The 18,815-nt window shown below is 49.7% G+C and overlaps 1 protein-coding gene across 1 annotated transcript in view; it reads left to right on the forward strand.

Annotated features, from left to right (window-relative positions):
* epha6 (eph receptor A6) overlaps positions 1-18,815 on the forward strand; it is a 981,976-nt gene that overhangs the window by 254,573 nt on the left and 708,588 nt on the right. The gene's annotated exons all lie outside the window — the stretch shown is intronic.

Here is an 18,815-nt window from a genome sequence, read left to right on the forward strand (position 1 = left end):
TGTGGTGCAATACTCTCCACTTGCATGAATGAGTGCAGTGCCAACAACACTCAAGAAGCTTGGCACCATTCAGGACAAAGCTGCCCGCTTGATTGGCACCTCATCCACCACCTCAAACATTCACTCCCTCCACCACCGGCGCACCGTGTCTGCAGTGTGTACCCTCTACAAGATGCATTGCAGCAACTCGCCAAGGCTTCTTTGACAGCACCTCCCAAACCCATGACCTCTACCACCAAGAAGGACAAGCGTAGCCAGAGCCATCACCATCACCTCCAAGTTCCCCCCCAAGTCGCACGCCACCCTGACTTGGAAATATATCGCCATTCCTTCATCGTCACTTCGTCAAAATCTTGGAACTCCCTTCCTAACAGCACCGCACCAAGTCCAGCGGTTCAAGAAGGCAGCTCACCACCACCTTCTTGAGGGTAATTAGGGATGGACAATAAATGCTGGGATTTGCCAGCGATGCCCACTTCTCAGGACCGAATTAAAAAAATATTAAAGTCCATTGATAGCATACACTTCCGATAAGTGAGTGAAACTTCTTGTCCTATTCTGCCGTTAATGCATACTTAACTTCCTATTTCTAAGCTTCTATGCTAGATTTACCTAAGGCTCATTCTTCCCACATGATTAATTCCAGCTCACTTGTCTACACAATTCCCAATTTGCGTAGCCAAGGTAAGCGGTGCTGATCTTTCACACTACCCACTGATGACCTCTGAAAATTGTGCATTTCACCCAACACTCCCTCCTGCTGCCTCTCACATTTTCAGCCTCTCCGAATACAAGTTACATTTCCACACTCCCTCCTGCCACCCCTTGGCACTCCCGCTCACTCCCCATGTCCTGCCTGAAGCACTGATGACCTTCTCCCTTCTGTCAATTTACTCCACTCTCACCACATTCCCATTTGCACCTGGGAAACTGTTTTATCTTATTTAAAATGCTTATTCCACTTTTACTATCGTAACTCAGTAAGTGAAGTGCTTTAAAGAGTTTAAAGCCAATAAAGCAATGGATTTTGCAATGGAAATTCCCCTCTTTCTGTGTTATGAAGAGGGGATGAGGAAATGGAAGCGGTTGATTAGTCAAACTTAGAGTGAGGAGACATTTGTTTCCAACATGTTGATATCCACTCACCAGGGCTTAAAGACCTAAAAGATCTTGCTTAGACTTTGTGGTTCGTCAGTGCCTCAGCAGACTGGACTTCCCCTTTGAGGCTATTGCGGAGTTATACCAGTTGCTAACTGAAGATCTACAGCCCACTTGAAAGAGAAGAACAGCATTTTCTCTAATAGTTAAAGCAAGCACTGCTTTGAATTTTTTTAAATCACTGGCTCTTTCCAGGTAGTGTTAGGTGACATTCGTCACAACAGTCAGGCAGCAGCTCACTATAGGTGGTCAGCCTTGGCTCAGTGGCAGCATTTTTGCCTCTGAGTCAAAAAGTCATGGGTTCAAGCTCCACTCCAAGACTTGAACACATATTCTAGGCTGACACTTCAGTGCAGGACTGAGAAAGTGCAGCATTATCAGAAGCGCTATCTTTTGGATAAGACATTAAACCGAGATCCCATCTACCTTCTCAGGCGGACGTAAATGATCCATGGCACTATTCAAAGACTAGCAGGGGAATTATCCTGGTGTCCAGGCCAATATTTATCCCTCAACTAATACTAGCAAAACACATTACCTGGTTATTCATCACATTGTTGTTTGTGGCACCTTGCTGTGCCCACAGCAACAGTGACTACACATAAAATGTAATTTATTGGCTGTAAAGGGCTTTGGGACATCCTGAGGATGTGAAAGATGCTATATAAATTAAATCTTCTCAATTTTATGAACCAAATAAGGTTTCATTCAATTAGTGTGTAATGCAACTCACCTTATACTGTACGTTAATACCCGTTACTCTGAAAACTCTCATGATTTTTTCATGTGGCAATACACCATTTCATTTGTTGTGACTCAAAACCATGTATCTGAGTTGATTGGAGAGCAGAGATACCCCTGCATCCATGGCTTAGTATTCCAGCAGGGCATCCACTGATGGAGCAGGAGAACTAATATAAGAGGCCCCATGGGACTACAAAAACTGTGAAAGTGCATTCTCAAGTCTTGATTTAAGTGCCTGGATAAATCTGGTGGAGCCATGCAGTGAAATACAGCAAAAGTCACCAGAATCAATGTAGCTATGTCCTACATAATACAGTTTTGCAGAAAGGGATGCTAATTCCTGAAGTTGAAAGGGAGACTGATGATGGCGAAGGACACATCAAGAGAAAATTACACAGGAAGCAGAAGAGTGGAGCAAGAGAGCCATCAGCTTGTACTGAGAAAGGAGGCAGCAACTTATAGCCGAGTGCTTTCAGTAAATAAAAGATGAGAAATCAAATTAAACTTTTCTCCCCAGAATGTTCCTTCCCCCCACCTCCAAAAGGACCTGTATCTCAAAGCTTTCTATACTCTGCCTCCATAATACACTTCTTCAGACGTGACATTAAACCCAGGCCCTGTCTGGCCTCCGAGGTTAACATAAACGATCCCATCGCACTATTGAAAGAGGAGCAGAGTAGTTCCATTAGTATCCTGGCCAACAATTATCCCTCAATCAACATTAGCAAAAACAGAGTATCTGGTCAATTATCCCATTGCCCTTTATAGGACCTTGCCCTGCACAAATTGTCATTGTGCAAGTCCATTAAGTTGCAAGCTTCCATAGGAATCAAGTCTGAAGTCTATATGCCCAAATAACTTTACTTTCTAAACTAAAATTCATCAGTTGGTTCCAATAATTTCATACATTCTAACTGCAACAATTTCTTACCTCCATGTTTTCCCTTTGTGCCAGCTACCTTACTTATTGTAGCTCCTAATCTACTTCTGTGAGGTGCTCCCTGAGTGATGTGAGTTGAGAAGGTAGGTGGTTGAGAAATGTTGACTTTGATACCAAATGTTAGCACATGACACAATGGGGATCATTTTAACTTTGGCCGATGGTGTAAAATGGGCGATATTGATTCAGCCGACTTGATTCTCCCGATTTTCATTTTTGTTGACTTCCATGGAAATGAAAATCAGAAGAGATGCATAATGGGCGGCTAATTGATGCTGCCTGTTTTACACTATCACCCAAAGTCAAAATTGCCCCCATTGTGTCACCTGCAAACCTTTCGGATCAAAGTCAACATTTCACATATGGCTCTGGAGACCATGTGCAGACTGAAGCCCATGAAGTTTTATGCTGTTGATTAACTACACAGAGCATGTAGCAGTGATTTTTTTTCCATGTGGTTAACACCATACTCCTATTCAACTGTAGAACAAGGCATCGTCTTTGTACAGCTAATTAATGGCACAAGTTGCTTAGAGTAATTGTATCCAGCATAGTTTTTAAATTCAACATAGGCTTTTAAAAAATAATAATTTGTGGAGTATTTTACACAAGGGTTTCACTTGTTCCTTGCCATATTTAGTACAGATATCCGCTGGCCATTAATCCAGATATAACACAGTCATCTCTACAATAAGAGATTAGTACTCGCTTGATGTTCACTGTCCCTTGTGGTTTTCTTGTTATGTCTTGCAGTAATGGCAAAAAATCAAGTTCTCCTGTGGTTTGCCAAACTAAAAAGAAACTGTTGGTGGTTAAAGTTAATGTGCTTTCTATTAGAAACCAAAGGGAGATTTTTTCAGATGACTTTCTTGGGCTGCAGTTTTTGCTTGTAATGTCCTTGTGCCTGGTTTCACCTTCAAAGTCTATATGATTTGTACTGTAGATTTCAGTAACTTGACTGCATAAGAAAGTCTGCAATAACTCCTGAAAGCAGAGACAATTCATGAAGGACATTACATATTACGCCTAAATCATGGATAAATTCATGAGATGCCAGTCTTTTTCACAGTTCATTGTATGTAGCTCTGTCTCTGCTTTGTCTCCATATCTTCAAAAGCAACAAGGAAATGAGTATGAAGTGCTTCAAAGTTATTCCACAGTACACACTGCCTTTCATGAACTTACAACCCACCTGCTTCCTAATATGCGTTCAATTTTATTTAGTTATAAATCCAGGTCATTAAGCACATTCACACAATTCCTTTTGGTTGAGTCGTGAATATCTGTATTGACAGTAAACAGTTTATCTACAAATATCTGAAAATAACTTGAAACCATTCACTGCATCAGTAGCATCTCTAACTGATAAATCAGTCCTACAATTGAGACAATGGCCTGTATTTTCCGATCCCTACGGGTGTGTACGAGGTGTGTACACACCCGTAGGGACCTCACAAATGCCAGTTTCAGGCATGCGAAGCGCATGCGCTGAAAACTGGCTTTTCCGATCTCGCCTGCCCTGGAGAAGGGCCTCTGCGGGTGGAGAGTTCCGCTTTCTGCAGACTGAAATCACTTAAAAAGGCATAAGGCCTGCTTTTACCAGCATAAGAGTTTGAAAAAGTTTTTTTTAAATGTTTTCACTGATTTATAATTTTAAAATACTTTTAAAAAAGGTATGTTTATTTTTAGCCCTGTAAAAAACTTAAATTTTTTTTTGTTTAAAATATTTATTTTAATGTAATTTTAACGAATTTTAAAAATGTGGTTTAAAAAAAATAATTATTTAATGTTTTGATGTGTTTTTCATTGATCTCCATTCATACTTTTGACGGGTTTAAGCTTCTCCCATTGGTTCCCCATGTCCCAGGTGATCCCAGGGATGCTTGCGAACTGCATGCGCCCCTGCGATACGTGGGCCCTGCGCATTTTGTCATGGACAGGCCCAGGAGCAGAAATGGCCAGACCTCAGGAGCCCTCAGGTAAGGGCATAGATTTTCTCCAGATCGGAGGCCTCCACACGCAGGAAGCCTCCGATCGGAAAATACGGGCCAATGTTACATTTATGGTTTCTGGATGTTTAGCTCCAAGATGCTGACCAATTTGTGTTTTTGGCCTAACATTGCACTAGCATTATCACTAGCACATGCAACTAAATTGCTCTTCTAATATGTGACTTCATAACTATGACTATTGAGACACTCAAAAAAGCTCTCTGTGATGGTTTCTGTTTCATCTTGGGGCTTTCCAATATGTCAGAGAACATTTAATGAGGGTCATTTGTTTTGTCAGTGCGACAAGTAAGATGTAACACTAGTGCAGCATGTACATTGATCAATTTTAATTGGGGCTGAAAATCCACAACCCTTCTACCACACTCCCACCATAACTCAGGGGGAAGTGCACCAGAAAGACTGCAAATTAGGCTGGAACATGCTGACTCAGGGATTTTGCAGGGCCTTGTAAGAACCAGAGATTACGCCTGCCTCTTACCAGACCAGTAGCATAGGAGGTTTTCGGGACTGAGGGCAGGGATTCCCAATGACAGAAGTTCATGTGTGTCCGACCTCATAGGCACCTGACAGCCCCTCGGCAGCCGGTACGCCCATTGAAAGCAGGCATAGTGTCCACTTTCCTAATGGAAGTAGGGGAAGTCTGTTTATTTTTTTATCTTCATAATATCAGCTCCCTTACAAACAGGGCCAGAAAATTGTCTTTCTGCAGCGGATGTGCCACCATCCCTGACCCAGCAAGCAGTACTCAAAGTAGGCAGCTCTGTCGGTGGCGGACTCCTTGGATGCACTTATAGTGGCACAGCTGCCTGCCATTCATATGTAAATGAAGCGCACCGCCACCTAACTCTATGAACTTCAGTAGCAGAGGCTTCAGGCGGGTGCATGACAGCACTTATGTCAACATCCCCCCATCCCCCACCACTACCGATGGATTTTTGTCCCCCTTATTGTGAGCTGCTTTAATCTGGCTGCAGATTTTTGTATGCATCGCCTCCGTGGTGTGGTCATTGAGTTCTGCTGCACTGTAACACAAGTGTTAATCTAGTTCAAAGATTTAGTCCCTTTATTCCTGCTGTTAAATTAGCCCTGGATGGTCCAAATATTGGAAATCATTCTTTGCCAAATGGTGATCAGTGCAGAACATCTTTGTTGTCGAATCCAGTTCAGATAAGAGCATAAGAAATAGGAGCAGGAGTAGGCCATTAGCCCTTCGAGCCTGCTCCACCATTTAGTAGGATCATGGCTGATCTACCTCAACTCCACTTTCCTGAACTATCCCCAATGCATTCTGTATTCATTCTGTCCATGACTTCTTCCATAATTTCTCGTTCATTTTCCTGCTACCTTGACTGCTGCTTTGTGGGCCAATGTGTTTTGTGTTCCATTATCATCTTTCTCAAAGATCATTATTGAGTGTCTCTAGTTTTTCCATTGAAGGTTATGTGAGATTGTTATCACTCATTCGAAACTGAAGCCTGGGTTTTCTGGTTTGACTGCAGTTTAGATCTGAATGGTCAGAAGCAGGATTTAGATAGTCAAATGGAAGTGTGAACCAAAAACAGTAAATGGCAGATGAAGTTTGGTGCAGAGAAAAGTAGTACATTTGGTGAAAAGAGCAATGAAGGGAGGTAGACCACATGGCAAGAATCTCAGGAGTCCAGGATCGGACAGATTTTAAAGATGGGAATTCAGGTAAAAAAGGTCATAAAAAGACAACAAAAATACTGGGTTTTATATATCGGAACATTGAATATAAAAGGACAGAAATTCTGAATTTGCACATCATTGATTAGGTTACAGCATGCAATCGGAGCAACTCATTATAAGGAGGATATCAGAGCCATGGAATGGATACAATGAAGATTAACTAGAAGAATGAAGAGAGAAGTTAGAAGAACTATATTTCACATATGGAGTTATTAGAACATTAATGATGTACTATAAGTGGCAACTTAAATTATAAAAAAATTGGATAAGTATTCAAAAAGGAAGAATATAAAAGTGTTTGGGGAAAGGGGCAGAGAATGGGATTAGAATAGATAGCTCCAGTTGAAGAACTAGCAATGGCATAAGTATAGTTGGCAAAATGGCCTCCATTTGGACTGTAATTTTGTGTAATTTCGATAAAACACTGTAGGAGTCGCAGCATTTTTTCTTCTTACTGCAGTTTTGCCAAGGATGGGTATCTCTCTTCAATTTACACATCAGCAGTCCAGACTTTTGGTCAGTTGTCAATACATTCTACAGCTTCATTATCATTAATTTTCTTTAATGTCTGAAATTAAACATAGTTTGCTGCTTTTGTTTACCTGTCAATTAATTTGTTCAGTCTGAATAGTATGTGCTACATGTGTATGCCATGTTGCCATTCAATGGCAGCCACAGGACCATGTTTATGGCCAGTTAGGCACACTAACCTGACTGGAGCTGTCATTTTTAAATTTCAGTATAGTAAGATTGCATTGATGTACATAATTAAGGGCCTTAATGAAGCCAAGGGTGGGACATGAGAGACTTAAAAGGGCAGTTTGGGCTGATCTTTTTTTTAAAAAGCACTGGTATGGCAATAGCTTTCCTGAGCATTTTAGGCCCAGTACATTACTGCTTTGGAGGCCATCATTGTCTTCTTGGGACTAACTGAGAATCCAAAGTTGCTGCTGGCATAATCTTTCTTCACTGATTTTCTGAAGCTCTTTCTCTATATTCATATGTCATGTCATTGGTGGATTTTGGGTTGTTTGATACTTATCTACACAGATTAAATCACCTTATTGATTTCAACCTTGTAATGGGACAGTTTGCAAGACTTTAAACAATCTGGCAGTGAAGACTAACCCTGGTTCAATGAGAAGCGTAGAAGAGCATGCCAGGAGCAACACCAGGCTTGGTGCCAACTTGGTGAAGCTACAACACAGGACTATGTGCATGCTAAACAGTGGGACAGCACTAAGCGATCACACAACCAACAGATCAGGTCAAAGCTCTGCAGTCCTGCCACATCCAGTCATGAATGGTAGTGGACAATTCAGCAACTAACATGAAGGGGAGGCTCCATGAACATCCCCATCCTCAATGATGCTGGAGCCCAGTACGTGAGTGCAAAACACAAGGCTAAACCTTCCCCTGAGGTCCCCACTATCTCAGATGCCAGCCTTCAGCCAATTTAATTCACTCCACATGATGGCCTAGAAATTCACTAGCCTTAGCGCCGCTTTTGAGGCGCTAGAGGGACTAGCGCCAGAGTTATGGCCAGTTTAAAAATTCCCTGGGGCCCTAAATCGGCGTTGCACCGGTAGCGCTGCGCCGGCACCGATGACGTCATCGGTGTGCGCAGCGTCCCGGTTGCCGTGGTAACCCGCCCGAACTCCGAAATTGAGTTGCGGCCGCCTCGCCCGTGGCAGCCGCAAGCAACGTTCTGGCAGAGGTGCCTTACTCCAGTTTGCGCCGGCGCATTAAAGGCCCCGCGGCGGCCGGCCACTTTCCCGCCGGCCGCCTGCCCGCAGCTCCCTCCCCGGACTTCTCCCCCCCCCCCCCCCCCGGAACAGATGCAAGCCCGGCACTTGTCCGAGGTGCCGGGCTAATTTTTAAGCTGATTTGCGCGGGCCGCGGCCGGGTGCAGGCAGCTCCTCCTTAACGGGAGGAGGAGGCCTGCACGTCCCCAGCCTGCCGCACCGCATCGGGTGCCGCAGCGCCGGAATTGCGGCGCGAAACGGCAGTTAGCGCCGATGTACCGCCGCAAAGACCCTTCAGTAGCACCGGCAGCCGTTTGGGCGCGGCGCCACTGAATTTTTGGCGCGCGCAGGGGACTTAGCGCCGGCACTAACTTCCGGCGCTAAAGCCCTGGCTAAGCCAAAACCCAATTTCTAGGCCGATATCAAGAAATGGCTGAGTGCACTGGACACAGCAAAGACTACAGGTTCCAACAACATCCCGGCTATTGTGCTGATTACCAGAAGCTACAAACCAAGACCAAACATAATTATCTATATATATAAAACGGTATGTCTCTGTCTGTCTCTCTGTCTGTCTCTCTGTCTCTCTGTCTGTCTCTCTGTCCGGCTATACAATCAAAAGTTATAGAGCGTACCTACACATATGTTATATCAAAAGAAAGCTTATCATTAGGGGACTCTCATAGGCATATCTACTTTTTGGTCGGACAAAAATTGTGCCGACGGTATCCAAAAAACGTTCAAAATTCTGCTCATTATTCGCTCATTAGCATCGAGTGACGTGAAGGTTGACCAATTGTACAGTCGATCGACCCGACGGTCGACCAATTGCTGCATCACGGGGGCGGGTTCATTGCGTGTGTGGGCGGGCCATCCTAGAGTCGAGTGACGTGACGATTGACCAATCCTACAGTTCAGTGACCTGACGGTTGACCATCAGGGCGGGCCTAATGCTTCTGAGTTGAGGTGAGTGGCCACCATCTTGATTCCAAACTCTTCATTTCTTTTTCCCACTTTCTGCGTGTTTCTTTTCAAATCTAGATTTCCAGCAAAAAAAAAGTTGCTTTTAAAACACACAGGCCTAGAAATTCAGTAAGGCGCTGCCAGCTTTGTGGCCAGTTACCGCCCAAAAAGGAGGCAGCACAGTGGCATAGTGGTTAGCACTGTTGCCTCACAGCGCCAGGGACCCAGGTTCGAATCCGGCCTCGGGTGACTGTGTGGAGTTTGCACGTTCTCCCCGTGTTTGCGTGGGTTTCCTCCGGGTGCTCCGGTTTCCTCCCACAGTCCAAAGATGTGCAGGTTAGGTTGATTGGCTATGATAAATTGACCCTTAGTGTTAGGGGGATTAAATACGTGGGGTTATGGGGATAGGGTGGGATATGTGTTGGTGTAGGGGTTACGGGGATCGGGTGGGATATGTGTCGGTGCAGGCTCGATGGGCCGAAATGGCCTCTATCTGCACTGTGGGGTTTCTATGATTTCTGTGTGATTCTGTGAAAGAGGGCTTCTGCGCCAATAGAGGAGTTTGCGCTGATATTCAGCGCAGCGGTAATGGCGGCGGTAGCCGTTAGCGCTGCGCCGGCACCGATGACGTCATCGGTGTGCGCAGTACCCCGGTTCCGCCCCAATACCGGCCCGACCCCCATATTTAGTTGCGGCCACCTCTTCCGCAGCGGCCGCAAACAGCGATCAGAAAACGGGGCCGTACTGTAGCCTTAGTGGGGCGCTTTAAGGTGGAGGTGCGGCCGGCCGCTTTTTTGGCGGCCGCCTGCCCGCACCTCCTTCCCCGGCCTCCTCCGCAGCCCCCCCCCCGCGGCATTGCCGGCTGCTTTCCCGCGAACCCGGCACTTCTCCGTGGTGCCGGGCTCATTTGCCGGCACTATCCAGCGGCGATCTCCCCGTTGCAGGCACCTCCCCCTTAAGAGAAGGAGGAGGCCTGCAGTACCGCAGCCTGCCGCTCCGCAGCGGGTGGCGCAGTGGCGTCTAGAGCGCTGAAATTCAGTTTCAGCGCCCCAAGCGGGGGCGGGCACACCCTGGAATAGCGCCCGGTTCCGACTTGGGGCACAAAAACTGAATATCTGACGCGCGCAACTGTCTCCGCGCTCAGCGCTAACTTTTGGGCGCACGCCAGCTGGCGGGCCCAAAGTGAATTACTAGGCCATATTGTTTTTTATAAAAGTTAATTAATTTGTAAATCTTTTCTCTAACCTCTATAATTTTCCTACCTTTCACCGTTTTTGCAGGCAGGCCTCGAAGCCTGGGCCTCTGTTGCCCAGCCACGCCCGAGCTATGCACCTCCCGTCCCGCTCAACAAGCGGCCTGCGGTCGCCGCCATCTTTCTAAAGACTGGTGGCGCGGGACTGAGGCGAGTGTAGCCATCGCCGCCATCTTAGTAAAGGCGGGCGGGGCGGGAGTCAGTGCGCACGTCAACGTCGGCCCGGAGCGCGAGCGAATCGGCGGTCTTGAAGATGGCTCGGGCGGGGGTCGGAGCTCGGGAGGGCGGAGAGTGGGGCTCGGGAGGGTGGGGGGCGGGGCTCGGGAGGGCGGGAAGGGGTGGAAGGGTTACCACGGCAACCGGGCCCGGCCCTCTCTCACAGCTTCAAGCCGGCTCACGCCCGTTCCCGGGGCTTGGCTCCAGCGCAGACCCAGCCGCAATCGGCGGTCTTGAAGCCGGCTCGGGAGGGCGGGGCTCGGGAAGGCGGAGAGTGGGGCTCGGGAGGGCGGGGGGGCGGGGCTCGGGAGGGCGGGAAGGGGGGGAAGGGTTACCCCGGCAACCGGGCCCGGCCGTCTCTCACAGCCTCAAGCCGGCTCATGCCCGTTCCTGGGGCTTGGCTCCATTTGCGGCCGCGGGCCACTCACCCTCTCTCTCTCCTTCCCTCTGTCTCTCTCTCCTCCCCCCCCCTCTCCCCCCCCTCCCCTCTCCCCCCCGCGCCCTCCTCCCTCCCCCCTCCCTCCCCCTCCCTCCCCCCTCCCCCTCCCCCCCCCCTCCCCCCCCTCTACCCCCTCACCCCCTCCACCCTCTTCCTCCTCCCCCCTCTTCCAACTCCCCCCTCCCCCTCTCTCTCTCCCCCCTCCCTCCCCCTCTCTCTCTCTCCCCCCTCCCTCCCCCTCTCTCTCTCGCCCCCTCCCTCCCCCTCTCTCTCTCGCCCCCCTCCCTCCCCCTCTCTCTCTCCCCCTCCCTCCCCCTCTCTCTCTCTCTCTCCCCCTCCCTCCCCCTCTCTCTCTCCCCCTCCCTCCCCCTCTCTCTCTCCCCCCTCCCTCACCCTCTCCCTCTCCCTCCTCCCTCACCCTCTCTCTCTCCCCCCTCCCTCCCCCTCTCTCTCTCCCCCTCCCTCCCCCTCTCCCCCTCTCTCCCCCTCTGTCCCTGCCCCCTCCCTCCACCTCTCTCCCCCTCTCTCTCTGCCCCCTCCCTCCCCCTCTCTCCCCCTCTCTCTCTGCCCCCTCCCTCCCCCTCTCCCTGCCCCCTCCCTCCCCTCTCTCCCTGCCCCCTCCCTCCCCCTCTCTCACCGCCCCCTCTGTCTCTGCCCCCCTTCCTCCGTCCTCCCCCCTCCCTCCCTCCCCCGCTCCCTCCCGCCCCCTCTATCTGCCCCCTCCCTCCGTCCCTCCCCCCTCCCTCCCGCCCCCTCTCTCTCTGCCCCCCTCCCCCCTCCATCCACCCCTCCCTCCCCCCTCCCTCCCTTCCTCACCCCCTCCCTCCCACCCCTCCCTCCCCCCCTCTCTCTGCCCTCCTCCCTCCCCTCTCTCTCTCTCCCCCTCTCCTCTCTCTCCCCTCTCTCTCTCTCTCACCCCCAGTCTCATCTCATCCCCCACTCTCTCTCTCTCTTCTCCCCCCAGTCTCACTCTCTCTCTTCCCCCCAGTCGCTCTCTCTCTTCCCCCAGTAGCTCTCTCTCTTCCCCCGTAGCTCTCTCTCTTCCCCCCAGTCGCTCTCTTCTCTTCCCCCCAGTCGCTCTCTCTCTTCCCCCCAGTCGCTCTCTCTCTTCCCCCAGTCGCTCTCTCTCTTCCCCCCCAGTCGCTCTCTCTCTTCCCCCCAGTCGCTCTCTCTCTTCCCCCCAGTCGCTCTCTTCTCTTCCCCCAGTCGCTCTCTCTCTTCCCCCCAGTCGCTCTCACTCTTCCCCCCAGTCGCTCTCTCTCTTCCCCCCATTCGCTCTCTCTCTTCCCCCCAGTCGCTCTCTTCTCTCCCCCTAGTCGCTCTCTCTCTCCCCCCAGTCGCTCTCTCTCTTCCCCCCAGTCCGCTCTCTCTCTTCCCCCCAGTCGCTCTCTCTCTTCCCCCCAGTCGCTCTCTCTCTTTCCCCCAGTCGCTCTCTCTCTTCCCCCCAGTCGCTCTCTCTCTTCCCCCCAGCCGCTCTCTCTCTTCCCCCCAGTCGCTCTCTCTCTCTCCCCCCAGTCGCTCTCTCTCTTCCCCCCCAGTCGCTCTCTGTCTTCCCCCAGTCGCTCTCTCTCTTCCCCCAGTCGCTCTCTCTCTTCCCCCCAGTCGCTCTCTCTCTTCCCCCCAGTCGCTCTCTCTCTTCCCCCAGTCGCTCTCTCTCTTCCCCCCAGTCGCTCTCTCTCTTCCCCCCAGTCGCTCTCTCTCTTCCCCCCAGTCGCTCTCTCTCTTCCCCCCAGTCGCTCTCTCTCTTCCCCCCAGTCGCTCTCGTCTCTTCCCCCCAGTCGCTCTCTCTCTTCCCCCCAGTCGCTCTCTCCCTCTCTCTTCCAACAACAACATGCCCTCAAAAAAGCCTCGGCACCACCGGGCACTCCAGCTGGTAATTAATAAAACTATGTTTGTATAGTATCATACATTTTGAGCTGTGTATAATATATACTAATTGAGAATGTCAATATCCAAGGCATTTAACCTACAATCAATATGGTCCCAATCCTGAATTTTGTTCATTATGCCAATAGATTTTCTCTATGTTGAACGTGATTTTGAAATGTTCTTTTTATTGGCTACTAGCTGGAGTGCCCAGCGGTGCCGGTGCAAAGTCTGCCCTGTGCCTTGTTGATTGACATTGCGGGGAAGCAGAGACAGAGAGAGAGAGGGAAGGAGGAGAGTGAGGGAAGGAGATAGAGAAGAGAGAAGACACCCCGGGGAAGAGGCTGGACTTAGAGCCCGGCGGGTGAAGAAGGGGCATCCGCCATTTTGTGAGGTCGGCGGGAAGTTCCCTCACCCTCTCTCTCTCCCTCCCCCTCTCTCTCCCGCCCCCACTCTCTCTCCTGCCCCTCTCTCTCTCCCCCCTCTCTCCCTGCACACCTCTCTCCCTGCCCCTCTCTCTCCCCTCTGTCTCTGCTCTCTCTCCCTCCCGCTCCCTCCCTGCTCTCTCTCCCTCCCCCTCCCTCCCCGCTCTCTCTCCTCTTCCTCCCTCCCCTCTCCCGCTCTCCTCTCCCTCCCTCTCTCCCTCCCTCCCCCTCTCTCTCTCCCTCCTTTCCTCTCTCTCCCTCCCTCCCGCTCCCTCCCTAGCGCCTCAGGCCCGGCCCGACTGACCTCAGCTGAGCTCCTGCTCCGGCCCGAGCCTCCATTCACGGCCTAGCAGCTCAGGCCGGGCCCGACTCACCTCGGTACCAGAACGGAGTCAGTCCGACAGCGGGAGGGCCGGGCGACCATCGCTCCGAAGCGAGCCCGGGGTTCCTCATGTTGAACCAGGCGGGCCTTTCGAGCCGATTCGCCGGGCGGCAGTGGAAGGCCTTTCGCTCCGGACTCCCGTGTTTAGATTTCGGTCGGGGACAGCGGCGATGGTGCCCCAGGCCTCCGACCCGAAGAGCTCGGCAGTGACATCCTGCAGAGCGGAGAGGCCGGGCTGACAGGAGAGAGGGGAGAAAGCGGAGAGAAGGAGGAGGAGGCCCAAACTAACAATGGCCGCAGCTAACGGCAGTTTGAAGGATTAGGCCCCGCCCACACACGCAATGAAACACCCCCCGTGACGCAGCGCACTCCCCCTGTAGGATTGGTCAACCTTCACGTCACTCAAATGCTAATGAGCAGATTCCCCCATATGATTGGCCAACCCGCTAACGAGCGGGTTTTTGAACGTTTTTTGTCTACTGTCCGAAAAAATTTTGTCTGACCAAAAAGTAAATATGCTAGTAGACTCTCCTAATCATAACCTTTCTTTTGATATAACATATGTGTAGGTACGCTCTGTAACTTTTGAGTGATGCACAGACAGACAGACAGACGGATCCTTTTATTATATATATATATATACTAGCTGGAGTGCCTGGCGGTGCCGAGGGGTTTTTGAGGGCATGTTGTTATGAAAAATGTAGCAATAATTTTTATACATATAAATGAGTTTGTCTGTCTGTGTCTGTCTGTGTGGGAAGGAGAGAGAGAGAGGGAAAGAGAGAGAGAGAGAGACTGGGGGGAGAAGAGAGAGATGGGGGGAAGAGAGAGAGAGAGAGAACTGGGGGGGAGAAGAGAGAGACGGGAGGGAAGAGAGAGAGAGAGAGAGAGACTGGTGGGAGAGAAGAGAGAGACGGTGGGGAAGAGAGAGAGAGAGACTGCTGGATTTAGTTCAGGATTAGCCTGGAGAGAGAGGGGGGAAGGAACGCCTCAGGCCTGGCCCGATGGACCCCTGCGAAGTAAGAGAATGACGATCTGAGAGGAAGATGAGCTCCATCCCTCCTCCCGACCCCCTCACTCTTTCCCTCCCTCACCCTCTGTCTCTCCCTGCCTGTCCTGTCTCGCCCTGCTTATACTTCTCTCTCCCTCCCTCTCTCTCTCGCTCACCTCCCCTCTCCCTCTCCCCCTCCTCCTCTCTCCACCCTCACCTCTCATCACCCTCCCTCCTCCCTCTCCTCTCCTCTCCCTCCTCCCTCCCTCTCCCCTCCCCTTCCCTCCCCTCCCCTCCTCCCTCACCTCCCTCCCTCCCTCCCCATCTCCTATCCCTCCCTCCCCCTCTCATCACCCTCCCTCCCTCCCCCTCTCCTCTCCCTCCCTCCCTCCCCCTCTCCTCTCTCTCCCTCCCCCTCTCCTCTCCCTCCCCCTCCCCCCTCTCCTCTCCCTCCCCCCCCCTCTCCTCACCGTCCCTCCCTCCCCCTCTCCCTCCCACCACCTCTCCTCTCCCTCCCTCCCCCTCTCATCACCCTCCCTCCCTCCCCCTCTCCTCTCCCTCCCTCCCCCCCTCCTCTCCCTCCCTCCCCCTTTCCTCTCCCTCCCTCCCCCTCTCCTCTCCCTCGCTCCCCCTCTCTCCCTCCCCTCCCTCTCTCCCTCCCCATCCCTGCTTTAATGCCTCTCCCTCCCTCCCCTCTCCCCCTCCCCCTCTCCTCTCCCTCCCTCCCCCTCTCCCTCCCTCCTCCTCTCCCCCCCTCTCCTGTCCCCCTCTCTCCTCTCCCTCCCTGTCTCTCCTCAACCTCCCCCTGTGTCTCCCTGATTTCCTCTCTCTCCCTCCCTCCCCCTCTCTCTCTCCCTCCCTCCCCCTCTCTCTCTCCCTTTCCTCAGAGCCTGGATGCGGTGACCTGAAGCCCCCGTGTGCGGATCAGTGCCTCAGGGTCGGCCCGTGCGTGGCCTAGCGTGTGAGGCCCGACCCAACTCACATTAGCTGAGGTCCCGCTCCGGGCCGCCGCCGACGTTCACGCGCTCACTGTCTCCCGCCCCGCCAGCCTTTACCAAGATGGCGGCGATGGCCACGCGAGACCGCCCTGCCCCGGAAGCCTTTACCAAGATGGCGGCGATTGCGGGCCGCTGGTTTGGAACCGGGCCCAGTGGGATGGGCGGTGCCTAGCTCGGGTGTGGCTGGCGAGGAGAGGCCAAGGCTTCAAGGCCTGAGGCCTGCAGGCAGCTCATCCACCGCCGAGGGGGGGAAAGCCCGAGTCCCCTTTGCAAATGGATTTTTTTTTTTCTTTTAAAACCAACTTTTTTTTTGCTGGGAATCTATATTTCATATCATTTAATCCCCATTACCACACACACAAAGTGGGAAAAATAATTCAATAGTTAGGAATCAAGATGGCCACCACTCACCTCAGCTCAGAAGGATTAGGCCCGCCCACACACGCAATGAAACGCCCCCCGTGACGCACAGATTGGTCAATCATCAGGTCACTCAACTGTAGGATTGGTCAACCATCACGTCACTCAACGCTATCCCCTGTAGGATGGCCCGCGCGCACACACAATGAACCACCCCCCGTGATGCACCGATTGGTCAACCATCACGTCAGTCAACGCTATCCCCTGTACGATTGGTCAACCATCACATCACTCAATGCTATCCCCTGTACGATTGGTTAACCATCATGTCACTATCATGTCACTCAACGCTAATGAGCAGAGTTGTCCCTTTTTTGAACGTTTTTTGTATAATGTCCAAACAATTTTTGTCTGACCAAAAAGTAAATACACCTATCACGCTCCCTTAATCATAAGCTTTCTTTTGATATAACATATGTGTAGGTACGCTCTATAACTTTTGAGTGTATAGCGGACACACGGGCAGACAGACAGACAGACACCACTATCCTTTATTATATCTAGATATAAGATAATAAGATAAGATATAAGATAAGATAAGATAGATAGATTTTGGTGCAGGTTGGACATTATTCACCATGTATTAATTGTCTTCCTGTGTGATCTGCAGCATCACACCGACACCCCCCTCCTTTGGTACATGTACAGATCAAGAAACGTAGATGTAACCTTTCCATAATCTCATTTATGAACATGTACCAGTAGGTTGGGCAAAATGATCCCCGAGAAGAGTTTCAGAATGTTGTCATTGGGCTACATATAAATATATTAATTTTTTTCCCTCAAGGTAATCATTCTTCATCTTTCTTTTGCACAATCTTCTGCAGAATAACTATCTTGCAGTTCTAAAAGAAAATGCTGTTCTCTCAATTTCAGATATATATTCCTTGTTTTCAATTGTGATAAGATTGAAAGTTGCAAATGTCCTTATACAATTATGCATCTTTTGAAAATCATCCTCTTAGGAACACACTCGATCATAATGCAAGATTGAGGTGCTGCCCATAACTACCATGAGATAAATCATTAAAACAAAACTAGATAATTGTAGATTATGAAGATTTACAATGATGCACAGTAACGTAAAAGAAAATATAAAGTACTAAGCATATTTTACTCAACTTATGTGATTAATTTCTGTTACTTTTAAAAATATATTATCTGTTTTTAACATGAATAAAGTGATGTGTAATAATTTTCTGCTGGAACAAAATAAATCCAATATGCAATACAATTTATTTGCAAATCACATACAAAAGTATCCACCAAGATATGAACTGAAGTAACCCCAACCTCAAGCAATAATGGATTTTCTTTGAGCTGAGCAAAATACTGAAAGAAATATTAATTTGATATATGTAACATATAATTAGCTAAGGTTATATACTTCATATAGAATATTGCAAAAGCATTCACACTTCTAAATAAACAGTAGTCACATCTAAATTATCATAAGCAAATTCAGCTTCTGCCTGTTCCTGCAATATGCCTTTCTCATCAAACTATAATAAACTTGTCAAGTTCTTCATGCAGGAGGTTTGCTAACCACCAAATGCCATCTTATTTATTGTTGAGGATTGTGAATTGTATTGTTAGCTTTTTATTGATTTGTTCTTTACTGAAAATGCACTGTAATTTTGCAGTGTTGGAAGGCATAGGCACACAGACATGAAGCTTAACAGATATCAGTCAAAAATGGTTTGTCTGGATAGACAATATTTACCCCAGGATTAATTCCCATTCTGTACAGAATGGGATTGAGAAGTGCGGTTATAAAAGGTCAACAGCATTATGAAACTGAACATAATAAAGAGGGAAGACTAGATTGAGTCAGATTTGTTTGGCTGATTGTGGTGTCCGAGGTAGGCATTGAAGGGAGACTGCATCTATTACAGTATTGATTTAGTCAGGGGCTGAAGGAAAGGGGATCAAGAATTTCTCATTTATCAGAATGGTTTGTTTGGCCACAAGAAGGACAAATAATGCAATGCGATCATCAGTTGTGGAAAGTCAGTCAACAGTTTAGCCAAACTTTCACCAGAGCATAGGTGAGGGGTATAAAAACTTCACTTCAGTTATTCCAAAAAATGACAAGTGTATACAGATGAAACTAAAAAGTGCCATATAGCTCCACCGACACACTTGTGAACATTGATAGATTACCAATCACACGAGATGCAAATCTCCATCTAATGTTGGGCTCATTAAATGGTTCTACGCTATTTTTGTAATGGGTTTATGATCCAAAAATCATCTTTATCAGGAACAGGTATTAATAAAATGTATGAGAGCCAATTTACACTTGCGCCCAGGGAACATTGGCCCAGAAATTCAGGTCGGGGGCTTCCCGCGGGTGTAAGACCCCGACCTGCACTTACCTAGCGCGCCGGCTGTTGAGCTGTGGGCCCGCGTGGAATTTCGACCCTGGGCCTGCTCCAGCTGCTGGCGCACAGTGCTTGCGTATCTCAGGGGCGCAGTTAGTTCGATGCGCCCCCCTGGGATCACATGGGCCATGGGGAGCCAATGGCAGCAGGGAATGCTCCATTCATAAGCTTGA

This window comes from Somniosus microcephalus, chromosome 14 (genome assembly GCF_052327205.1).
Source record: "Somniosus microcephalus isolate GS21.2 chromosome 14, FLI_Smic_1.0, whole genome shotgun sequence".
NCBI lineage: Eukaryota > Metazoa > Chordata > Chondrichthyes > Squaliformes > Somniosidae > Somniosus > Somniosus microcephalus.